The sequence below is a fragment of the Monodelphis domestica genome, chromosome 2 (assembly GCF_027887165.1).
Source record: "Monodelphis domestica isolate mMonDom1 chromosome 2, mMonDom1.pri, whole genome shotgun sequence".
Lineage (NCBI taxonomy): Eukaryota > Metazoa > Chordata > Mammalia > Didelphimorphia > Didelphidae > Monodelphis > Monodelphis domestica.
The window spans coordinates 166,094,697-166,107,473 of NC_077228.1; the positions used below are offsets into that span (position 1 = coordinate 166,094,697).

General features: G+C 39.9%; 1 long non-coding RNA gene across 3 annotated transcripts in view; it reads left to right on the forward strand.

Annotated features, from left to right (window-relative positions):
* The first annotated feature begins 2,260 nt into the window (after positions 1 to 2,260).
* LOC107651327 (uncharacterized) overlaps positions 2,261 to 12,777 on the forward strand; it is a 54,047-nt gene continuing 43,530 nt past the window's right edge. Inside the window, exons 1-3 of one of the 3 annotated variants that reach the window (XR_008916283.1) lie at positions 2,261 to 2,529; positions 3,264 to 3,413; positions 5,741 to 5,844. This is a non-coding gene — a long non-coding RNA (uncharacterized LOC107651327). The remainder of the gene's footprint in view (positions 2,530 to 3,263; positions 3,414 to 5,740; positions 5,845 to 12,777) is intronic. The other 2 variants (XR_008916284.1, XR_008916282.1) reach the window with 2 other exon arrangements.

Sequence of the window (12,777 nt, forward strand, 5' to 3'; positions counted from 1 at the left end):
ACCTCTTAAGAACTTCAGACTCTAATGAGGAAATGATCTGTAAATAACCATGTACATATATATATATATATATATATGTATATATAGATGAGTGTGTGTTTATGGGAACTAATTTCACAATGAAGTCTTTAGCATTGGGAGTGAGTAAAAGGGATCATAAAGCCTTCTTATAGAATATGGGATTTAAACTCATTCTTGAAGGATGCCAGGAGTCAGGGAACAGGTGGGGGAAAATACAAGGAAAGGGTAAAAGTCAGGAGTTGCAGTGTCCTGTGCAGGAAGTAGCCAATATCCCTGGATTGTGGGTTTGGGGGAGGTGAGTGAAGTGGGAACACAGGCTAGAAAGGTAGGAAGGGTGCAGGTTCTAAACAGAATTAAAAGCCAAAGAGAAGATATATTTGATTCTGAAGGTAATAAGGAGTCTCTGAAGCTGGTTGAGTAGGAGTGTGACATGGTCAGTCACTTTGGTATCTGAAGGGAGTAAGACTGGAGAGAGGGAGATCAACTAGCAGGATATTTGAAGATAGCAGGTGTGAGGTGATAAGACCCAGAAACAGAGTGGTGGCTGTGTTTACAGAGAGTAATTTTGTAAAGGAAGAAACAACAAGACTTGGCAATAGATTGGCTATGTGTGGTAGGATATGAATGAAGAGTTAAGAATGATACTAATGATGCAAGCTTGGGTGACTGGAGGGATGATGGGGTTCTGGGATAGGGAAAATGGAAATCAGGGAGTATTTTGAGGGAAGAAGAATGAATTCTGTTTTGGACATATTGAGTTGAAGATGTCTAGGGGATGTTGAATTTGAGATGACCAATAGGTAGTTGGCGATGTGAGACTGGAGGTGAAGAAAGAGGTTAGAGTATGTTGGAGTAAATGGGGTCTCAGAAATGACAGTTACGATGAAGGTTAAGAAGAAGGAAGGGAATGGAACTTGGTGGAAAGAAATAGGGAAGCCATTTCTGGGGGTGATTAGAGAATTTAAGGGTTTGTCTTAAGTAGGGAACAGTGTAGAATTCTGAGAATAGAAAAATGAATAAAAGAATAAGTCACTGAACTTAGACCTTGAAAGAACTCATCGCTAATGCTACTCTTGCTGTTTTTTATTCAGTATCTATCTTTCTACTGTTTCCGGATAGACACAATGGCCCAATGGTCATACTATTGTATATTGGCTCTCCTGCTTGCGCTGTGAAAGGAATTGGAGAGTGCATTCCAGGTACTCAGCTTCCAGTGGCAGATTATAGCAGTCAGGAGTGTCCTAATGGGGATAAAGTGCTCTCTTCACCTGACACTCATTTTGAGCGACCTACTCTCTCTCTATATGTCACTTCTGAGTCACCTGCTTTTCTGGTTTTTCTTCTTTTCCATTCTTGTCCATATCTCTGACCCCTCTTCAGGGATTGAATCATATGTCTTTTAGAACAGATAGACTTTGGGAAGGTAGACTAAATTATTTTACATGGAAAAATTGCAACAACAATAGCTATTCATATTTGCTGCAGTGTTTTTTTTTTCATTGGGACAGTGAGGGAGAGAAAAAGTGTTTGTTAAATGAAAAAAAAAATAATAGCTAACATTTCCAGAGTACTGCAAGGTTTACAAAGTGCTTTACTTACGTTATTTCTTTGTATCCTCGCAACAGCCCTGTGAGGTAGATGCTATTTGTATTCCTACTTTATAGATGATGAAATTGAGATTTAGTCACACAGTGGCCAAAATAGGATTTGAATCCTGATCTTCCTGACTCTGAGGCCAGCCCACTGTACCACCAAACTGCCTCTTCCCTGAGTAAATGATTGGCCTTCCCTTGTTTGCAGAAAGATTGTATTCAACTTTAGGGTTTATAGACTAATTCTGTATAAAGATAGATTGACTATTTAAAAACAAAGTGACCTTGGGTAGGGAAAACATAGCCTTTTGTTTGGAGAGACTGATGCTTGTTTAAGGGCAGATTGACCTTGCAAGATGACAGACCAATCCCTTTCCCTGAGTTCCTTCTGTAATGCCTGCTTTATTACTCTTTCCAACCATCCCAGGACATCAGATGGAATAGAAACTTGATCTAAGAGAAACTGAAGGTAAAGAAAATCCCATTGGCTGAGCCCTCCCCCCCCCACCCCCCCCCCCCCGCCCCATTTTGAGTATAGTCTTAGCTCCCCAACTTCCCGGTCTCTGGCCCTTTAAGACCTGGGGGGAACCGATGGTGGATCAGTGAAGATTAAAGAGCCTGGCTGCCAGCCTGTCCCCATGGTAACTTGATGCCATGGGGACTGCTTGGGCCCCATGTGGGGCCTCTTGTTCCTGCAGCCTCCAGAGCACAAAGTCCCAGCTGAAGAAAGAGACAAGGAAGTGAGGTGGCGAATAAAGTTAGAAAGAGTATAGGCTGGCTGATAGATTAGCTGAGGGACAGAATAGAAAAACATCCTGGACAGAATGCAAAGTCAAAGGACTAGATGAAACAAGGGGAAGATGATTCTGGGCAACAGGCACTGAGAATAATGATGTCGAGAGGACAAGAGGGAATGGTGAGTGAAATGGCCAAGGAACTGGATTCTCGGTGGAGGGAAAAGGGAATCAATGGATCTGAGGAAATAAGCATGAATGAGAAAGTATATGGGAGATTGAGTGAGTCAAAGGGAGAGGGAACTTTTGGGGGCTATATGCATAGCTATTTAGGGGGTTGATGACTGGAAGGGACAAAGACAGAGAAAAGTATGACATAACTGTGGGTTGGTGAGGTGAAGGCAACAGGGATTGAAGGCAAGAGGCAAAAGGAAAACAAATGGATAGAAACTCTGTGGCCCAAGGAATTGGGAGTTTATAGTAATAGATGAGGACAGGGTCTGAGATGGTTGAAGACCAGGAAAGATAGGAAGTGGAGGGAGATGAGAACTGAAGGAGCTCTAGAAGAGTTTTGGAGAAAATGAATGAGACAAAAATAAAAGAAGATGGAGTAGAAGAGAAAAGTACTCTGGGGATAGGACTACATTGATCAAGGGAGTTTGTGACTCAGGAGGAAGGAAAGAGATGAAGAATTCTCAGAGGAAGGGAGAGGAAAGGTAACAAGACTGGGCCGAGGTTCTATAAGTAAGTACATCAAAAAGGGGATGATTTATATTTAGGAGTTTTATAGGGATTTAGACCCTCAATAACAGAAAGAGAGGGGCTAAGAGAACAGGTATGAGTAAGGAAGTTGGAGGCAGGTCAGAAATCTGTTGTTAGTGGACCTAGATAACGCAGGGAGAAAATTTTCTTCCAGATTGCTCAGATAACTGTGGGAACTGACAGTGAAATTCACCTTCCCTCCTCGTTCTGAGACATCTTTCCTTCCAGATCAGGCTTTCATTGTACAATTCAGATTAATCCAGTAATCCAGTCTGCTGCTTAAGAAGACTCTTACAGGTCTAAGGTGAGAGTCATTAGTAAGCCACTGTGGGAAATTAGGAGTACTTTTACAGGTAGAGAAATGATTTGAGGTGAAGGAGATTGCATCTCTATAATTCTTCCAAAGTCAGGGGCCACATTAAAACTACCCCAAGAGCAATAGCATTCCTGAGCTCCAGTAGGGGGGAAAGGGGAGTCATTGTATTGGTGCTTCTGTTCCTCAGCCCATCATAGATGGTGGATCAAGGTAGCCTTACAGGTAGGTTTGTTCAGTGTCTGACTGGTCACAACCTCCTTTGAGGCGAATGTACTGGAGTGGTTTGTTATTTCCTTTACAAGCTTATTTTACCAATGAGGAACCAAAGCAAAGAAGGTTAAGCAACTTGCCTAGACACACAGCTAGCTAGTAAGCACCTGATGCCAGATTTGAACTTGTGAGGTCGAATCTTCCTGATTCTAAGCCCAGTGCTCTTATCTACTTACTGCACCACCTCGCTGCTCTAGTTGGAGACAGACTTGGGGATTTCAGAAAGAATCAAGTGGGACTAAAAGAAACTAAAAGTGACTTCTGAAAGTGAAGAAAGGTCAAGGCACTACTTACCATGTGCTACTGTAAAACAAGATATGCTCAGCTGATTCATTCTTTTCCATTCTGTCAGGGTCTTCTCAGCTCTTGCTCATTCACAAACCAATATATCTAGTAGATATATTGTAATGTATATAGTATATAATAATGTATATAGTAATGACCAGAACATTGAGAGGACTCAAAAATCATATCATTCGAAAAGTAGTCAAATGCAGGCATTGTTTTGTTTTCTTTTTTGCTTACAAAAATTTGTTGGGGTTTATGGTATTTAATATTCTCAGTCTTCAAATATTTGAAGCATGATTAGATGGAAGACAGATTAGTTGTACTATACTTTGCACCAGGGGACAGCTATAAAGTCCAGTAGGGAGGACTGTGCCATAGAAGGGTTTCATCCTTCAGGTAGGCTTTGGATTTGATTCTCTCTACTATCCCTTTCACATCTTGAATAGAAATGTTGATATGTGAATTAGATGATTATTAGATCAATGAGGTAAATTTGGAAATCATCAAGTAACTGGGTCCAGATACCCTGGAGTGATAGATAGCGCCTGAGGAGCTATTCTTGGGCATCTGATGTTTAACATTTTAATCAATAACTTGGATGAAGACACAGATGACTTACTCATTAGTCAGGCAGCCCAAACACACAGCTATTAAGCTCTTACTAGGCATTGGGCTCTGTGCTAAGTGCTAGGCACACACAGAAAGGTAAAAGCATGGTCCCTAAGGACCCCACATTCTAATCCAATTTGCAGATGATACAAAGCTAGAGGGACTATAAATATGAGGGGTACTGGGAGCTCCAAGAGAGATAGTGCATGGAACTCACTTTCTAAACCTTAACCTATGATAAGAACGGTGTTATTATTATTGTTGTCCTGTTGTGACTAGGCTTACTGCCTAGCGATGACTTCATTCTCTGAGCTCTCTGCTAGACCCTTGTTCAATGTGAAAGTAATAGAAGGGTGTGATGGTAAATGCTGAACAGCCAGTCTTGGGGGGGGGGGTAATGTAGGCATGCACACTTTAAAGTTCAGTCTGCATTATTAACCTTTCTCCAATCTAGACAATAAGCAAAAGAATAAATCAAACCCCCAGTTTGTAGCAGTTGCTGATTTCTGTAGTATAAATGCTCATATTGAATAATTGGCTTTTGCAAACTGGCTAGAGTTGGTTCTAGCACACCCCTCACTAAAACACTGAAAAAAACCTTTATAGGCTAGAATCATGGGCCATATTTACTGTAATAAGATGAATTATAAAGGGATAAATGTAAAGGCTATACGAGGGGTTAGGAAAAAACCCAATCAACTTCACAAGCAGAATATGAGGGGCAGGTCGGTAACATAGTGGATAGACTGCCAGGCTTGGAGTTGAGAAGTAGTGGGTTGAAAATGAGTTTCAGAAACTTCCTAGTTGTGTGACCCTGGGCAAGTCACAATCCCTATTGCCAAGCCCTTGTAGTTCTGTCTTAGAATTGATATTAAAACAGAGGGTAAGGGTTTATAAAAACAAAAACAAACACAGGAAGAGCAAAGGTGGGGTTAGGTAAATAGTTGAGATCAAAGATATCTGGGGATTTCAATGGATTAGAAGCCCAATGTGAGCCAACAGTGTGGCAGTCAAAATAATAAAACTGACAGAAGGCTGCATTAATAAAGGCACAGTATCCAAAATGAAAAGGGTCATAATTCTGCCAAAACTGCCTTGACTAGCCCCATCTTGAATATTGTGTCTACTCTGGGTATATAACTCTTTAGGAGGTACTTTTGACAACTCTGAATAAATCCAGAGGACAGAGAACAGGATGTTGAGAAGACTGGAGACTGTCTTATATGAAGACTGGCTGCAGGAACCAAGGAAGGTAAGTCTGTAGAATAATTTGTGTATGTGTGTGTTTTGGGGGGAGGGGGGAGTGTGGTAATTGTCTTCAGGTTTCTGAAGGCCTGTCATATGAAAGAGAGATTAATTTGTCTTCCCTCTAAAGAACAAAACTGGGAGTAACAGATGGAAGCTGCAGAAAAGTAATCTTGTGTTTGATATATGGAAAATCTTCCTAACTAATATGCTAATCCCAAAGTGAGAATGGGTTACTTTGGAATGCTGTGATTTACCTTTTGCTGGAGATCCTTCGTTCTTCCCTCCCTTCCTTCCTTCCTTCCTTCCTTCCTTCCTCCCTTCCTCCCTCCCTCCCTCCCTTCCTTCCTTCCTTCCTTCCTTCCTTCCTTCCTTCCTTCCTTCCTTCCTTCCTTCCTTCCTTCCTTCCTTCCTTCCTTCCTTCCTTCCTTCCTTCCTTCCTCCCTCCCTTCCTTCCTCCCTTCCTCCCTCCCTCCCTCCCTTCCTTCCTTCCTTCCTTCCTTCCTTCCTTCCTTCCTTCCTTCCTTCCTTCCTTCCTTCCTTCCTTCCTTCCTTCCTTCCTTTCTTCCTTCCTCCCTCCCTTCCTTCCTCCCTCCCTTCCTTCCTCCCTTCCTCCCTCCCTCCCTCCCTTCCTTCCTTCCTTCCTTCCTTCCTTCCTTCCTTCCTTCCTTCCTTCCTTCCTTCCTTCCTTCCTTCCTTCCTTCCTTCCTTCCTTCCTTCCTTCCTTCCTTCCTTCCTCCTTCCCTTTCTTCCTTCCTCCATCCTTTCTTTCCTCCCTTTATTTCTTTCTTCTTTCCTCCTTTCCTTTTCCCCTTCTTTCCTCCCTTCCTTCTCTTTTCCCTTCCTTTCCTTACTTTTTGTCTTAGTAGTAACTTCAAGACAGAAGGGCCAGGGCTAAGCAAACAGGGTTAAATGACTTGTCCATGGTCATACAGCTAGGAAGTATCTGAGGCCAGATTTGCACCCAGATTCTCCTTCTTCCAGGTCTAGAGCTCTATCCTCTGTGCTACCTAGCTGTCTCTGGAGATCTTTCAATGGAGGCTGGATAACCACTTGCCAGAGATATCATACAGGATATTGCTTTTCATCATGAGTTGGACTAGATGATTGTTAGAAATACATTTTCTTACCTAGAAAAGAAAAGACTGGGAAAACAAGTTTTTTAGTATAACTGATTTAATATGAATAAATCAATGATCATCTGGTATTCCAAGTTTTGTCAAAGATCTTGAATTTACTTACGTAGCAGGCTTTGTATCACAGAAAGGGAAAACAAGGCTAGGTGGTTGTATCAAAAGAACAATAACAACAAACAAGAGCAACAGAACAAAGGGTCTTGACAAATTTTACAAGAAAAGGTATATGACTCATTAGTAATAATTTATTCCTGGGCATATTGGATGGAGAAATCTAAAATGGGACCACTGTTGATTCTATATATCATATTGGATTAGCCCCTGTGACTATCATAGCATCATCTGATTTTGAAAGTAAGTTTTGACAGCCCTCAAATAAAGGGAAACTAAATGTCCAAGAGAGCAAGGGATTTTAATTTTTTTTTTTAGTGTAGAAAACACCAGAGATTTTGTATTTGTAGGGGCCTTAAAGGGAATTTCCAGTTAACAGACAGGGAGTATATATTGATGGTTTCTAACTTTATAACTATTCTTATAAAACATATTCCCCACTTAATATTTTCCCATATCTAAATGATTAGCTTCTTATTGATTCTATGTGTAACTAAATCCTATAGTAGATATTCATTTTGGTTTGACTCAGCTATTAAGCCTGCTGTTACCTGGGACCAGTTCTTACTAAAGTAAATCATCAAAGTAATCATTACCAATGATTCCTAAAGTTTATCTGTTTCATGGCCGCATAGTGAGAAACTATAATTCTGTCTCAGAACATGGAAATTGTATGGTACAATGGGAAGGGCACTGGATTTGTTGTCTGTGGACCTGAGTCCAGATCCTGGCTCTGTTACTATTTATCTAAAGAAAGAAGAGAACATTTAGATGCCTACTATGTGCCAGGGGGTCAGCTAGGTAGCTCAATGCTGGACCTGGAGTTAGGAGACCCGATATTCAAATATAGTCTCAGACACTTGCTAGTTAAGTGACCCTAGCTAAGTAACTTAACCCTGTTTGCCTCAAATTCTTCATTATCAAATGGGCTGGAGAAAGCAATGGCAATCACTTTAGCATCTTTGGCCAAGAAAATCCCAAATAAGTTCAAGAATAGTTGGATGTGATGGAAATGACCAAACAACAACAAATCATGTGCCAGGCACTGTGTTAAGTACTTTACAGATATCTCATTGAATCTTCACAAATACCTTGGGAAGGAGGTGTTATTATTTCCATTTTACAGTTGAGGAAACTGAAGCAAACAGAAGTTAAGTGACCTGACCAATGTATCATAGCAGTAAGTATCTAAGGTTGTATTTAAACTATCATCTTTCAGATCTCAGGTCCAATGCTCTGTCTACTACATTGGATAAGTCAATTCACTTCTTCGTTCCTCATTTTCTTCAAGTATAAATTGAGGGGGATGCACTGGATTATCTAAGGTACTTTCCAACTCTAAATCTCTCATCCTGTGATTAGAGTTGATTCTCCAAAGTATTTCAGAAATATACAGTCTATTTCAATCCTTTGCCTTCAGGGGACAGGAAAGAGAAGGGAGGGGGGTAGAAATGGGAAACCAGAAAAATAGGCTTTGGATAGAGGGAAAGAGGGAATCAAAGGAAAGGTATGTTTAGGCTTGAGAGACCTGGAGAAATCAGTCGTTCGATCAACAAATGTTTATTAATTGTCTACTGTGAGGTAAATGGTAGGCTAGTTATTGGAGATATAAATATAAGAATAAACTACTTTCAAGGAACTTAAAGTCTAATAAGAGACGGATAGGGAAGGAAATATAAATGTGAATGGAAAGAAACTTGATGAGGGTAAAGTGTGGAGGAGACCTTTATTTTATAGGGATGAAATTAGGGTAAAGTAGCCTCAAAGACAAAGTAACCTGAGAGTGTCTTTCACCATTTGCACCTTATGCTGGCAGACATCTAGTGTATTAGGCAGTTAAGTGGTGCAGTGGATGGATTGCTGGGCCTGGAGTCAGGAAGACCTAAGCTCAAATCTTGTCTCAGACAATCACTGGACAAATCACTTAACTACTGTTTGCCTCAGTTTCCTCAATTATAAAATGAGGATAGTAACATTACCTACCTTCTAGGGTTGTTATGAGGATCAAATGAAATACTATTGGTAAAGTGCTTAGCCCAGAGTCTGATTCATTTTAAGTGATATGTGTATGTAGATTTCTTTCTGTCTGTCTCTCTATCTCTTTATCTCTGTGACTGTCTGTCTATCTATATCTGTCTGTGACTGTAGGTTTAGTTATCTATCTTTATCTGTCTATCTAGTCTATCTGTCTGTATATCTAATCTTTCTACCTGTCTGTATCCAGCTATCCATTTATCCATCCATCTATCTGTCTATTTAGTAAGTCTATCTATCTAGTCTGTCTGCCTAACTATCTATCTGTCTGTGTCTGTCTGTCTAGTTATCTATCTCCATCTATCTATCTATCTATCTATCTATCTATCTATCTATCTATCTATCTGTCTGTCTGTCTGTCTGTCTGTCTGTCTCTGTCTGTCTATCTATCTATCTATCTATCTATCTATCTATCTATCTATCTATCTATCTATCTATCTATCTATCTGTATATCTATCTAGTCTTTCTGTCTGCCTGTCTATCTATCTATCTATCTATCTATCTATCTATCTATCTATCTATCTAGTCTCTCTGCCTATCTATCTATCCATCCATCCATCTCTCTCTATATCTATCTATCTATCTCTGCCTATCTGTATATCTATCTAGTCTGTCTGTCTATCTATCTATCTGCCATCTTTCTACTTGTCTTTATGTCTGTTTGCTCTCTCCTATCTATCTGTCTATATTTATATTTATCCGCTGTCTTTCTAGTTGTCCTTTCTATCTATTTGCCCATCTATCTGCCTGCTTTCTGTCTATCTATTTTTGTGTCTGTCTGTCTATCTGTATCTAACTGTCTATTTCTCTATCTATTTGACTATGCTTAATCTCTTTTTCTTGCCTTCCGTACATAAAAGGAAGAGTTCTGATAAAAAGGTCTGAGAAGGAATGTTGAGCAGAACAGGACATAACAGAAAGGGGCTGTATGTCAATGAAAAGAGTTGGGGAGTAAAGCAGATTATGCATCTCAGGACTCCATGTCAGTGACACAGTTACACCTAAGAGGTTGGGGACGGTAGTTCACAGCTATTCTAGCCTCATTCCACATGGTGTACTCAAGACCTCAGGCAATGTAAAGCATAGAACATGTCTCCAGGGACACGCACAACACCATCCTGCTATATAATCCCTCAGTCCCACCACTTTGCTACAAAGCAATCTCACCTGGCCTATTATATTCCTCTTTCCAAAACACATGCAAATCTACTCTTGCAGTATAATACAAAGTCCTAAAAACCAGAGCTTCAAGTTCTCTTTGCTTCATTCACTGCTTTTAAACAACTGTGGAGTGTTAAAAAGATCTATGCCTTTTTGATCCTACAGATAAACTCCCTAACCTCTTTCATTGTTAACTGTGGGATATGAGAAGACAGGCCAGTGGCACAGTGGATAGCGTGTGGGTTCTGAAGTCAGGATGACTTTTCTTCTTTGAGTTCAGATGTAACCTCAGACATTTAGTAGCTGTGTGACCCTGGCCAAGTCATTTCACCCTGTTTGCCTCAGTTTCCTCAGCTGCAAAATGAGCTGGAGAAAGAAATGGCACATGACTCCAGTATAATTGCCAAGAAAACCCCCATTTTAGGGGCCACAAAGGGTCAGAAATCTTTGAACAACAGAGAAAGTAGGACTCTAAGGCTGGTAATGTATTGTTTTTTTTTTCCTTCAGAGGCACTAAGCTAGGTGCTGAGATTTTGGTTTCTTTATGCCAACAAAAAGTTTTATGAAGTTATAGGATCTGACTTCCCATCTTGCACATGGGAAGGGAAGAGATGGGAGATGAGCCCTGGTTTCTTTCCTCAGTACTATTAATATGACTCATTGAATAGGATGATGCTGTAATAAGAGAAGTAGACCTGGAGTCAGGAGATGGGTTCTAATTTTGTCTGTGATACCAATACCATTTGGGCCTTACATGTAAAACAAGGGAGTTGGACTAGATGGTCTTAAATATTCTTCCTGGATCTGTGATCCTGGTTTTTTTTTTTTCAATAGAATTTTTTTTTCTTTTTGTAAATAGTCCTTGCCTCAGATTCTGGGCTTTTGAAGATTAGCTTGAAGAGCTTGACCATATGGGCCTTGGGTTGTGAATGAGACTATAAGTAAATATGGAGACTAATTGTATTTGTTTCTGTGGCCAAAAACAGGATTTGCTGTCACTTTCCAGATATACTTGAGTAACATTGAGTAAAAGAATGAGTGACTCCCATCAGTTTGTTTATGAGTGAAGTGCAGGCCACTTACATTATAACTCACATTTCTATTAGGGAGGGTGGTTGTTTAGAGAACTGCCTGATTAATTTGATTATTTCCCTAAACATCATGATGAGATTATAAGATAAGACTCTGCATGGAGGCATCAGAAGGGTAAGGTCTCATGGAATACTGACTTGTACACTAGTGATTTACTAACAAAAAACTCAAGGTGATTGATTGACTGGACTTAGAGGGCTGGACTCTCATTGGAGGACCTCCTTAAGGTATATGAATGAGCTTTGAGATAAAGTTCTCTGTCTTTTTCTCAGTGAGCCTATGTATTTTTCCTTCCTTCTTCCTTCCTTCCTTCCTTCCTTCCTTCCTTCCTTCCTTCCTTCCTTCCTTCCTTCCTTCCTTCCTTCCTTCCTTCCTTCCTTCCTTCCTTCCTTCACCAGCATCTGATTCTATATAAACATGTAGTAGACATGCATTTGTACATGGTTTAAAAAAATAATCATGGACAGTATTTGAATTCCAACTTCTTTGTGGAGGAGGAGAGATCTTTAATTCCCTATATGATATAATTCTCAGAATTTAACTTTTTAGTCAAATAAAAATTTCTTGGGAAGCACTATATTTTAGAATTGCCTTATGGGTAACTCCAAGTTCAAGAATTTCCAAATTTGGACATTTGGGAATCAGATCTTCCAGAAAGAGAAAAGATTTCCTGATCCTACTTGGTCTTTAGAGAAAGAGCAAGAACACAAACATAATTTCTGTCCAGTATTTTATTTGACAAGCAAAGCTAATGAGCTATTTGGATAGGGCAGGTTTGATGGGGAAGGAAATGTTTGTTCCTCCACGTGTATTTACTTTCTTGACACATGGTAAACTAGACATGTGAAAGATGAAACCCCCAGGGGCCACTGGGATTGAGTTAAAATGTAATTGGGAAATAAATGAACGTAGATGACATATTTAAAAATGAAGTCAATATGCAGCCCATAAGGATATTTGCCTATGTATTGGTGACCTCTGTTTTTATTTGAGTTTTATATCACTGGTCTAAATCACAAGGTGATGTCACAGACCTTGAGAGATTTGGAGGGCTTTGTCCAGGCTCTACTTCAATCCATAAGTTCTCATTGTATATGTAAAATCACCTTCATATACTTCTCTGAACTTCATATAACATTCACGTATAAAATGAGGAGGTTGGGTTCTATAGTCTCTAAGGTCCCTTCCAAGTTTAAATCTATTCTCCCATGAAATCACCACTTCTGGGCCAAAGAAGTTGCATGTTGGTTTTTGGCAACTATATGTCAAATGAAGTTTATTGATTAGCTAATGTAATTAATGACTCTACTGTTGTTTGTTGGTTTTTTTCCCCTCTAAAGTCAAAATGAGAAACATTAAAAGAGGATTAACCCAATTTGGATTTTTTAGAAAGGAAGGAGGAAGT